Consider the following 12,953-nt stretch of genomic DNA (forward strand, 5'->3'; position numbering starts at 1 on the left):
CATTTCTTGAAAATTAGCTCGATGAAGTGCCTTAGTAAGAATGTCAGCAACTTGAAGCTTTGACGAGACGTAGTTCATTGAGATTTCCTTTCCTTCAATCTTCTCACTGATGAAATGACGGTCGATCTCTATGTGCTTAGTACGATCATGTTGAACTGGGTGCTTTGATATGCTAATTGATGCCAGGTTATCACACAGCAAGCGTACCAAACCATTCACTGTAATTTTAAGATCTTCTAGGAGTTTCCTTAACCAAATTCCTTCACAGACACCACTAGCTAAAGCTCGAAGTTCAGCTTCTGCACTACTTCGTGCTACGGCACTTTGCTTCTTACTCCGCCATGTCACCAAATTTCCCCATACAAACGTGCACATCCCGGAAGTTGATCTCCTGTCACTCACTGAACCAGCCCAGTCTGCGTCCGTGTAAACATCAACTGTTCGCATATATGACTTTTTGAAGAATAAACCAATACCGGGTGTGCCCTTTAAGTACCTGAGGATCATCATGACTGCTTCCATGTGAGAAGTTGAGGGATTGTTCATGAATCGACTAACCATGCTAACTGTGAATCAAATTTCTGGCCTAGTGTGTGATAGATAAATTAGCTTACCAACTAAACGCTTATATCTCCCCCTGTGTACAGACTCTTTGAAGTTCAGACTTGTAACTTGATGTTGGGATCCATATGAGTTGCAACCGGCTTACAATTAGTCATACTTGTCTCTTTGAGTAGGCCTAGAGTATACTTTCTCTGTGAAACTTTGATTCCTCTACTTGATCGAGCCAGTTCCATGCCAAGAAAGTACTTCATCTGGCCGAGGTCCTTCATTTCAAACAATGAGCTGAGAGTGTCTTTGATTCCCTTTATGCCTTCCAAGTTATCTCCGGTGATCACAATATCATCCACATACACGGTGAGAATGGTACACTTTCCATTTGTTGTATGTTTTGTGAATAACGTGTGGTCGGCATAGCTTTGGGTGAAACCATCCTGTTTGAGAGCTCAAGAGAATTTATCAAACCATGCTCTGGAGATTGCTTGAGACCATACAATGACTTCTTCAACCTGCATACTTTGTTCCTGTTGGATTCATCGCAAAAACATGGTGGAATCTGCATATAAACTTCTTCCTCGAGGTCACTATTGAGGAAAGCGTTTTTTATGTCCAACTGGAAGAGGGGCCAATCTAGGTTAGCAGCCAGTGTGAGAAATACACGTACCGTGTTGAATTTGGCTACAGGTACAAAGGTTTCACTGTAATCTTCCCCAAATGCCTGTGTATATCCTTTTGCAACAATTCTTGATTTGAGCCTATCGATTGATCCATCCGGACAGTGTTTGACAAGAAACAATCACTTACAACCAACGGCTCGTTTTCCATGGGGCAAATCTGTGATCTCCCGGGTGCCATTACTCTCAAGAGCTCTAATCTCCTCATGAGTATCCTGCTTCCACTCGGGTATCTCTAGGGCTTCTTCAACCGAGCGAAGGTATCATCACCTTGTCCAGCTGTGATAGGAATGATATGAAGTTGGATGACAGGTTCCCATAATTGATATAGTAACTGAGTTGGTATGTGCCACATGACCGGGTTGGTTTCCTCAAGGCTATAGGCACATTCAAGTCACTTTGATCATTATCAGGAGTGACAACATTACATAAGTTACCTGGTGAATCATCTTGCACATGCAAATCAGGACTTGGTTCCTGTGACTCATGGATGTGTGTAAGTGGTTCCTCATGGATATTGACATGATGATCTGGGGTTGGCTGCATATGAGTGTGAGGTGGGGTTTAAGTGGAACTAGAGGAAGTGTGTATTGTTGAGTGTGGTCGGATCTGTATTAAAATACATCCATGACTGAGACTGAGATTCACTAGAGTTCTCACCCTGAATCGAAGTGGAAGTGAAATATGAGAGTGTTCCACGAACGTTGCATCCATTGTGGTAAAGTATTTGCGGAGAGAGGGTGAAAAACATTTATACCCTTTTTGAGTTGCCGAATAGCGTAGGAAGACACATTTGATGGATTTTGTGTCTAGTTTAGTCTGACCATATTGATGTACAAAGACAGTGCACCCGAATACTTTGAGTGGGATGGTGGTGATTAGTCTAGTTGAATGGTATGTTATGAGAAGGGTTTGACACGGAGACTGAAATTTTAAGACTCGTGATGGCATGCGATTTATAAGAAAAGTGGCAGTTAAAACAGCATCACTCCAGAAGTGTTTGGGAACATTGGTGGTAAACATGAGTGAGCATGCAACTTCGAGTAGGTGTCTGTTTTTCCGTTCCGCAATACCATTTTGCTGGGGGGTTTGGGTACATGAACTAGCGTGGACTATGCCATGTGTTTTAAAATAACAACTCAATTGATCATTAAAGAATTCATCAGCATTATCTGCATGAAAGATGTTGATATTTGCCTGGAATTGGGTTTGTATCATAACGTGGAAGTTTTTGAACAATTGGCAGGCTTTAGATTTGTCTTTCATAAGGTACACCCAGCTAAGACGAGTATGATCATCGACGAACAGTAGGAACCACCGAGTTCTATTGAGATTAGAGACCCGGGATAGTCCCCATACATCACAATGGATCATAGAAAAAGGATAGGATGGGGTGTATGGTGTAGGATAATATAAACTTCATGTATGTTTTGCAAATTGACATCTCTCACATGAAAAATCCTTTGCCTTTTTGTTAATGAACAATGATGGATATAAGTGCTCAAGATACATAAAGTTAGGGTGTCCTGGACGATAATGATGAAACATAATCTCACTATCTTTATTAAATGGAAAGTGAATAGAACTAGCAAGGCACGGCATGGTTGGGCTGGCTGTAATGCATGGAACGGATGGTTTTTGATTACTTTTGAGTAGATATAGGCCACCACATAGCTCAGCACATCCAATCATCATCCCCGAGTCCTGATCCTGAAAAGAACATGAGCGAGAAGTGAAGGTTGTTAGACAATTAGAATCACGATTAAGCTTTCCAACGGACAGCAAATTGCACTTAAGTTGTGGTATGTATAAAACAGATTTGAGCTCAAGGGAGTTGGATATGAGCACTGTTCCCATGCCTACAACACTCGATTGTGATCCATCCGCAATGGTCACTGAAATACTTCTATTGCATGGAGTGTAGGTGTTGAACAGTGCTTTATTACTCGTCATATGATCTGACGCTCCTGAATCGATTATCCACGACGAGTGATCAGCTGTAGCATGCAGGGCCAGAGATTGATTACCTCGTTGTGCAACATTCCCGTAGTTAGGATTGGGAGGTACTGAGCTCTGTACACCAGCCTTGATGGAGATAGCCTTGTTGATGAGGTTCTGGAGTACCTCTAGCTGTTCTTGATTTAACATGCTTGAATTCACTGCATTCCCTTGTGGAGTCTGATCAGTTTGGTTTCGTGGCTTCCAGTCTAGTGGTTTGCCATGGATCTTCCAGCAGGTATCCCGAGTATGTCCTGGATTTCAGCAGTGGTCACAATAAGGGCGAGGTTTTCTGGTCTTGCTATCACCGAAAGATTTTGTAGAGTTATCCTGTATGTCTGAGTTTGAGGATAGAGCTGACACGTCTGAGGCTGAGCCCCCTGAAGTGTTTGAGGGACCTCCCATCATCACCTTTCTTCGACTTTCTTCATGGAGGATCATGGAGAATGTTTCCCGCAGTGTTGGTAGTGGTTTAATGCTGAGTACTTGACCACGTACCTCATCTAGTTCTTTGTTGAGTCCAGATAAGAACTTGAACACTCTTTTGGTTTCGGTTACCCTGTTGAAGAGTTGTTTGTCATCTAAGCACGCCCAGTTGTGTCTCATACAAATCAATCTTCTGCCACATACGTGTCAGTTGGCTATAGAACTGTGTGACATTTTTATCCCCCTGGTGAAGTTCATACACCAAGCTTTCAGTTTCGAATAGCTCATATGTATTGTCAGAACTCGAATAGGTTGACTGAGCCTCGTCCCAGATATCTGCTGCTGTATGACACATCAAGAAATCTTCACTGATCTCTTGAATTCATTGAGCTGATGAGCCAAGTCTTTACCATGCTATATGTCGCCTTCCATTCCTTATGAGAAGGGTCATCGAGTTTATGCTCATTGGTTCCACCATTAAGGAATTCTTCTTAGCTCCATCCACAGATGAACATTAACATAGATTGAGACCACTATATGTAATTGTGGCCCGTGAGTTTGACGAATGAGGTGATGGCAGTGTGCTTATGGCTGATCTTGATGGCATCTCAAGTGTTTGATCGATTTTCTCCATTATGGTTTTGATACCATGTAGAAAGTAATGATATTGGAGAAAAACAATCTGTTTATTCCATTGAGAAAACCAAGTAAATATCCTAGAGAACATAACTACTAAACAACAATACAAGGAAGATACAACAGATCCTAAACTACCGAGCTATAAACAAGGAAGACTAGTAAACTAGTTACAACAAACTCCACGGAACTAGCTAACAGAAATGGGTTTTCCACATTATCAGTCATCAGACGATCTAATGTGGTAGATAACAGTCCCGTTAGGCAGTGTTTGGTTGGAGGGATTAGGTGGGTTTATGGTTTTTTAACCCACCTAATCCCATGTTTGGTACGTTTTTTATTTAACCAAGTAATCCCTCCTAAGAATGATTAGGTTATACGAACTGTGATAAAATAATCACTCCTCACCCCCTAGGAATTATTTATCTCACTCTTAATTCATCCTATTTTTTCAATTTTACCCTTCTCCTAAATCCAAACTCACCACCACTTCCCTCCACCGACCACCGGACGACCACCCCCACCGTCGGCCGACCACCGCCGCCCGCCGCCACCATCGACCACCGCCGACATCCTCCGTCGCCGACCACCCCCTCCTCCTGTCCGCCGGTCAATATGCGGACCACCGCTGCCGCCGTCGCCGGCAATCACACCACCGGCCGACCACCGTCGCCGCCGACCGCCGCCACAAAAGTGGAAGTGCAATTTTTTCAATTCATCAAAAGATTATTAATTATCTCATTCTTAACCATCATACCAAACATAATATTATTTTATCATTATATATTATTTTTCTACTTCAATCATTCTTTTTATCATTTCTCTCTTAATCATTTTATTATTTTATCCTCCAACCAAACGTAGCCTTAGAGTGTAAGCGTGAATTGTTTTCTTGATCCTCTTTATCAGTTTATTGATTGAAGTTGATCTGCCAAAACAGGAAGCAATAAGTCATAGATAATCCCACTAAAATTAGTTCGATTTTCGAAAAATATGGAGGTAATCTGTAGAAAAACAGGAAAAATATTCATTCTAAATAAAAACCCAAATGGTCCAGTCTTGCTCACCCCTCTTTACAGTATGCTGCACTTATGAACGATTTTGTATCCCCCCGCAAGAGTTCTTGGACGAGGGAATCCAGCTGCTCATCTTCGCATTCATTAAGAAGCATTTGAAAGAGAAAAATTCCTTGCTTATCAGTCATCAGCTCAAGAAAAGAGCCTTGGAATTGAGAAAACAATGTATGTGAGCGCCATGCCCTCGGATTATAGTTTCCTAAAGTTTCCTGGAAGTACGTAAATTCTCTCTCACCCGCCTGGCTTCCAATTTGCAAATTACTGCGTTTAGGGGCATTGGAGTGTGTTGCATTCTGATTCCACCAGTTGTTCATTGTATGGTATCCATGACTGGAGCGAAGTCCATCGATTTCGATCCCTCTGAATGGATTCATAGAGGCCTTGAGAATTGGATCATTACGGGAGAGTGATGTCCCAATATCCAGTGTTTCTTATTTCATCATGGCCAGTTTCTGGTTGTGATTGGTGAAAATAATCTATCTTTCCTTGTCCGATTGAACTTCCAACTCCAAGATTCTTTGAAATATTATTCCCCCTGCAGAAACAGTTCAAGAAAATGACGTAGAAACAATCCAAATAATTAATCTTGAATAACTCGTGTTCATATATAAGAAGAGTACGTATAATTACCATAATTTAGTTCATTAAATTTGATTCCATTGGTTGAATATCTAATTTGCTCCATAGCCGCAAATGGATTGTTTAATGAGAATGGATTTGTTCCGTGAACATCTGACGAAGATCCTTGATCATTAAAATAATTTTTCCTCACACGAGATGAATTCTCTCGAATTATATATTTCCCTATAAATAACAATTATCTTATGAACTCAAAATAAAAATACACAAGAATAGGAAAAAGGTATTTTATTTGATTAAATTATTCACCTTCACTACCACCCACGCGAGACCCCCCTTATAATTCCATAACCAAACGAGTTTGCACTATTAAACTCCTGAAGTCCCCGCGTCATCTTAGCAACGGAGCCATTCAAGAAAGTTTGAGTTTGATCATAGGTTGTTTTAGTCGTTAACGTTCTACTCATGATGTTCATGGATCTTTCACCATCCGCAGCGTTTATATAGGAGTTGTAAATAGAAGGGTGAATGTCGTTAACCAACCGGAGAGATCGGAAAATTCCAACAAGATCATTGCCAACTTGTAGTTTCTGTTTGATCTCGGGTAGTATTCTTGAATCTGAGCGCTCCATGTTATTGGATGTTCTTGAAACTGAGTCTTCCACGCATGCACATACAAATTAAGGAGCAGAGAACTAGACGAACAGAAGTGGGTTCAGTAATTAAGAAGCAAAGTAATACGGTTGAAACGTCTACTCGTTTTAAAATGCGAAAAAAAAAAATTTTAAAGCTCTCATTTGAAAATAGACATTTAAATGAATCGTATGCATGTAATCCTACGTAAAAGCATCTTTTAAAAATTATCACAAACAATTACCAATGAAAATATAACAGAGTAAAAGAAGTGGGTAAAATCTTAACACCCAACAGTAACATAGAACAGTGTATAAAATCCTCATATCCTCTCCAAAACATAAAATCGCATAAGTGCTGAAAAATCATAGGTCATCGGGTCATGTCGCCCACCAGGTCCGCTGACTCAAAGTCCAGCACCTCCAGTCTCCTTGACATCGAACTCAACTACATCACACACGTCTAATGAGTCTAAAGACTCAACACACATGTACCATAAATAAAAAATACCTATACGTAGCACACAGCAATGAAAAATATCATAATCAACATATCTTTCATTAACTTTAAAAACGTAACGTAAACGTATCGTGTCAAATCATGTCATCTCATGCCATCATGTATGTGTCAAAACAGCTTATCAAATCAGCATAAACTTAAACATTTTCTTTAATTGCAGTCAGTTCATTAGTTGTGACTTTCGTATCAGCTCTATCGTATCAGCTCTATCGATGGATCCATCTATAAAATCGTGGTACCCGGCGACACGGGACATCAGCGACAGCATTACCAGCCCAGTGAGCCCGGGCCTCAGCTCATCATATCTCATGTCATCGTATACATATCTAGGGATGTAAACGAACCAAACCGTTTGTGAGTTATTCGAAGCTCGATTCGATAAAAGATCGTTTGAGCTCGTTTAATGAGGCTCGTTAAGATAAACAAATCAAACTCAAGCTTTACAGTATTCGGCTCGTTAGCTCGTGAACATATTCGTTGGTAAGTTCATGAGTAATCTTTTAAATGAAAAAATAATAGTTTTGATATTTGATTTATTGATTTTGCATATTATTTATGAAATATATAGAAAAATCTATTAAATTTATTTATTATAATAAATTTACAAATTTTAATAAAAATAATATATTTTTCTTTAAATAAATAATTTACTTTTTAATTAATTTAATAAAAATTTAAATGTATAATTCATATTTATTAAGCTTGTTTAGGCTCGATAAAGGCTTGAATAAGCTCGTGAGCCATGCATATATTCATTAAATAAAGCTCGAGCTCGGCTCGATTATAAACGAACCAAGCTCAAACATTCAAGAGTTCGGCTCGGTTCAACTCGATTACATCCCTATACATATACATCATCCGTCACAACCAATTCACATCCTTCAAAAATATCCGTATTTTCATCACTTAATAAAACATGCATATGCGTAACCTTTCTTTTAAGCCAATCATGCAACGTATTTATCATAATTGCGTAAAATTCGTAAAAATGATGCATAAACATTTAAAATATCATATATTTGTGCTAAGGGCACTGTCAGGACCAAAATCTCACCCTGGGTGCAAAATGACTATTTTGCCCCTATACACCCGAAATTTATCGTTTCACCTCTGGACCTCTAAAATTGACCCGAAGCTTACCAAACTCCTTAAAATATCCCAAATCATTTTTAAAAGTACCCCTAGACGTAAAATCGAGCCTAAACTCAAACTTAATTGATTTGTTTTAAAACTTGGACCGAAGTCCCGGTTTTAAAACGATTCGACTCGAAACTCAATTAAAATTTTTCCCAACTCGAACCATAAATTAATCAACTCATACTCAACCATTACTAATTAAATTATGTCCTTTAGAATCATGAAATATCGGCCAACCCCTAAAATTCCTAAATAATTCTCGGCCCCTTATTTTTAATAATCGAACACATGTCCTACCTCTCCCTTCCAACTCTCCAACATCTCGGTCCTCCCTTCTACAACCACCTGTCCTACCTTAAGACTCACCATTAGGCCCTTAATAACCCCTCTAAACTATACCAAACTCAAACAAAAAGGCTACTGTACCACTAAACGTAGAAACCGATCGCTCCTCTCGCACCATCTCTCGAACAAGCCACGGACCGAGTTTCTCACTCGACGAAGTACCTAAGGCTCACCCCTAACCTCATACCAGACCTTACAAGGACTGAGACATGGCTGGGTTCGAGCCTATGCACAGCCGAGTCCTCCCTGACTATGATCGAACCCGCTTCCACCCCTTGACATGCACCTACACCGAACAGCCCTCGAGAATCACACTTAGATCTATCAAGCTTCGACCCCAGGCACTATTCCTCCTCTCTCTCGACATCAACAGCTTCTGATGATTCCAAACAGCAGCCCCCTTACACGCAAATTCAGTAGAAAACGTGAACACAACCGAGAATGCAAGGCACATACATGTAATTCGAAAATCTTTCATGTACAAAAGGGAGATCAGAAGTTTGAATGCAAGAACACCTACCACAGTATATAAAATACATGTATGATGCAAAAAAAATAATCCAATGCGTGCCTTATGATGTTTGGAGAGCAAGGATGATGAGAGGAAACCCGTATGAAGTTTTCTTGCAAAAACAAGTGGAACACCGAGGCTTTCAGCTGCTAGGGTGATGAAACCGAGACTTTTGAATGGAAAAGGGGTGAGTGTCGGCTGGGGGTGTGTTACGGGAGGTTAAGGGGTGATTAGGTTTAAATGATATACTAATTAAAAAGGTTAATGTACTGACAATTAAAGGTTTAAAAGAATGTTTAAGTCCGATGGGCTTAAAAGTTGGCTTATTAAATTTAAACTCGCTCCCGAAAAATATTTCGTGTTGGAAAGATTTGAAAATATTAGTCGAACCTTTAAAAAGTCCCCCGACTCGATAAAATTTGTGTACCGTTAAAAATAAAAATCATGCGGGTAAAATACTCAATAAAATCTCATTTTTGAAAAATACCCTTAAAAACACTTTAACTTAATTTATAAAAATAAGTCATGTAATTAAAATAATTTTCCTGAAAATTCTCCTGTCTTTGGTCCTCGTTCGAGCGTGAAATGCATCTAGAAACCCTAATGCATGAACTTTTAAAATTTCATGAATTAAATCCTATCATGCATGAATTATGCATAAAATGCATAAAAATAATTAAACACGTGATTAAAAATAAAATCCTTGATTGCATACAGTCAGGTTACGTGAATTAAATTTCTGAACTTTGCAAGTGTATTGTTCACGTTATGTATATATACCTCATTAGAAGTGCTGGTAAGTAGGTTAGATTGAGTTTGCAATATTTTAATGAAATTATGAACTCGAAATCTTTGACATAGCTGTTGATTGTTTTATATTTCATAATAATAAAATATAAATTCGAACAGAAAAATCAATTATCAAAAAATTTATACCATATTCGCTGGAAATGACCGGCCGATCTATCTATTTTCAGTTACGGATCGAATGATTTTTAGGGGTGTCAATCGGGTGGGTTGGATCGGGTTTCGGGTCAACCCGCGAAATTTTTTTATTTTTTTTTGCAACCCGAACCCAACCCGAACCAACCCGAAAACCCCCAACCCGAACACGAACCCGTATAACCCGACTCAATCCGTCTAACCCGCCTAACCCGAATTTTATTTATTTTTTTTTATTTTTGAAAAAAAATTAATGAAAAAAATTCAAAAAAATAAAAAATAATAATAATATTTTAATTTGAACACATAATAACAAAATTTTCGATTTAAATTTGAAAGTTTAATCGTAGAAAATTAAAAGTATATTTATTAAATCAAATAAAAATTGTTAAAAAAATAAAAATATGCAAAATAAATATTAAATGATGAAAATTTATCATATAAATATGCAATAAATTTTGTTCAAACATACAATATATAAAAATATAAGTAATATTTTCAAAAAAAAAGTTCGCGGGTCAACCCACGACCCAAGCCGACCCAACCCAAAACCCGCTTAACATGACACTAACCCGAATCAACCCAACCCGAACCCAACCCGAACCCAAACCCGAAAAACCCCAACCCGAACCTGATTCTTTTCATGTTGGGTCGTGTCGGGTTGACGGGTCGTGTCGCATTTTGACACCCCTAATGATTTTGACATATCAAAGTATTAGATTATGTGAATCGGGAAACTCTTAACTCAACCAATCTATTTTATATGATAAAATTAATTTAACTCATTTTGACAATTTTAGCATATGTACAAACGAGAAAATAATATGATACGATGATTATATACATACATATCGCTATAATGATTGTATTGATTGCATGATTAAATTCTCTTTAACAGTTGAATATTTTGTTGTGCATTTTATATATATTATTGATGTAAAAAATTTTAGAGCTTATATAATTAAATATAGGAAAGTATATTGTATAAAATAAATAAATAAATAGGATATTTAGAAATGATGAAAAATATTTACAGGAGACCAAAGGCAATTAACCGTGCATGGTTGATGGTCCGGATAATACGTGGATTATAATAGTCTGTATTCTGTATCTTACCGTATCCGTATCGTACATATTTGAATAACGGTTATTATTATTATTATTATTATTATTATTATTATTATTATTATATATTAAAATGAATTATATTTTAAAAATAATAAATTTTAGAAAGACTTGATAATTTAATAACACAATAGATCCATATTCAACCTTAGTCATAAAGAAATCCAATAAATAATTAAGAGTTATGATATATGTTTTATAATTGTTTATATTGATGACATTTTAGTATTTTCTAATGATATTGAAACACATTTTAAACATTTAGATATGTTTAAAAATATTGTTATTCAAAATGGACTTGTCATATCTAAAATGATTTTATTTCAAACTAATATCAGATTTCTTGGTCATATGATTGAGAAAGGTAAAATAATTCCTATACAAAGAAGTATAGAATTTGGTTCGAAATTTCCTGACATTATAACTGTTAAAACTCAGTTACAAAGATTTTTAGGAAGTTTAAATTATATTTCTCCTTATATTAAAGATCTTACTAAGGATTCTGCTATTTTATATGATAGATTAAAGAAAAATCATTTACCTTGGTCTGAAAGACATACTATAGCTGTTAAAAATATTAAGGAAAAGGTTAAAAATCTTCCTTGTCTTATGCTTGCTAATCCTCAATGGCCTCAATATAGGTTTTGGAGGAATATTAAAACAGAAAGATCCCCAAACTAAACAAGAATATCTTATTAGATTTTATTCTGACAAATGGAATAATGCTCAGAAAAATTATTCCACCGTAGCAAAAGAAATTTTAGCTATTGTCAGATGTATTTTGAAATTTCAAGATGATTTATATAATCAAAAGTTTATTATAAAAACTGACTGCAAATCTGCAAAATTTATGTTTAATAAAGATTTTAAACATGATGTTTCTGAGCAAATGCTTGCAAGATAGCAGGCTCATTTAACTCCTTTTGATTTTGAAATCATTTATAAAAATGGTGAAGATAATCATCTTCCTGATTTCTTAACTCGAGAATATTTATCCTAATGTTTTTATCCACAGATATGAATTCTCGAGGAAGAGGAGAGTCCTCTTATAGAGAGCGAGGTGGTAGGGGAAAACCCCCTAATATCATTGCACAGCATGGTAAACAGAGGCTAATAGCCCAGAACTTATCCAGTTCATCAGTCAGTAATACTGAGCAAAATAATGAGTTATACAATGAGTTTCAAGAATTTTTGAAACAAAAACAGAGAAGTAATACAGATTCTCAATCTTCAGCATCATATGCTAATATCATCAAAGAAGATGATAATGATTCAGCTCTTTATACAAAGACAAAACATCGTGAATTGATTCTTCTTATAGAAGAAAAAGATACCCAATGGGAAAAAACTCCATGGACTATCATGGAAAGATATCTAATCAATACATCATATGTATATGGTTCTTACAAGCAAAGAGGATTTTATGAAAATCTTCTGTTATCTACAAAAAGTGTTGATATAACTCACTTTTTCAGTAATACTCAGCAAAAAGAAAGTTATGACTTCTCAAAAAGTTCATTATTAAGAAAATCATATCTATTGAAGAATGGAGTATATCTCCATTGGTTGAAAAAGAGTTTTATTCTGAAAGTCATAAAATGAGTTTCAAATTTAATTTTTGGGATTATATTGAGAGTTTTAATAAAACTCTATTCTATGAAAATGAAAAGAAGAAACATACATGGTTTCTAAAGATTTGTGAAAATGTTTTTCATCATCCTGTTCCAAATTGGTTTCTAATCTAGTGGAAGATATTTGGTACATCTGCAAAGATTTTGCCAGAGGTATTTA

General features: G+C 36.8%; 1 long non-coding RNA gene across 1 annotated transcript; it reads right to left on the bottom strand.

Moving 5' to 3' along the window:
- Positions 1 to 2,870: 2,870 nt before the first annotated feature.
- LOC142539078 (uncharacterized) lies at positions 2,871 to 3,824 on the bottom strand. Its single transcript, XR_012818803.1, has 2 exons — positions 3,263 to 3,824; positions 2,871 to 2,945 (listed from the first exon to the last, which is right to left on the bottom strand). It is a non-coding gene; the product is annotated as an uncharacterized LOC142539078 (long non-coding RNA).
- Positions 3,825 to 12,953: the final 9,129 nt, after the last annotated feature.

This window comes from Primulina tabacum, chromosome 3 (genome assembly GCF_025594145.1).
Source record: "Primulina tabacum isolate GXHZ01 chromosome 3, ASM2559414v2, whole genome shotgun sequence".
Classification (NCBI taxonomy): Eukaryota; Viridiplantae; Streptophyta; class Magnoliopsida; order Lamiales; family Gesneriaceae; genus Primulina; species Primulina tabacum.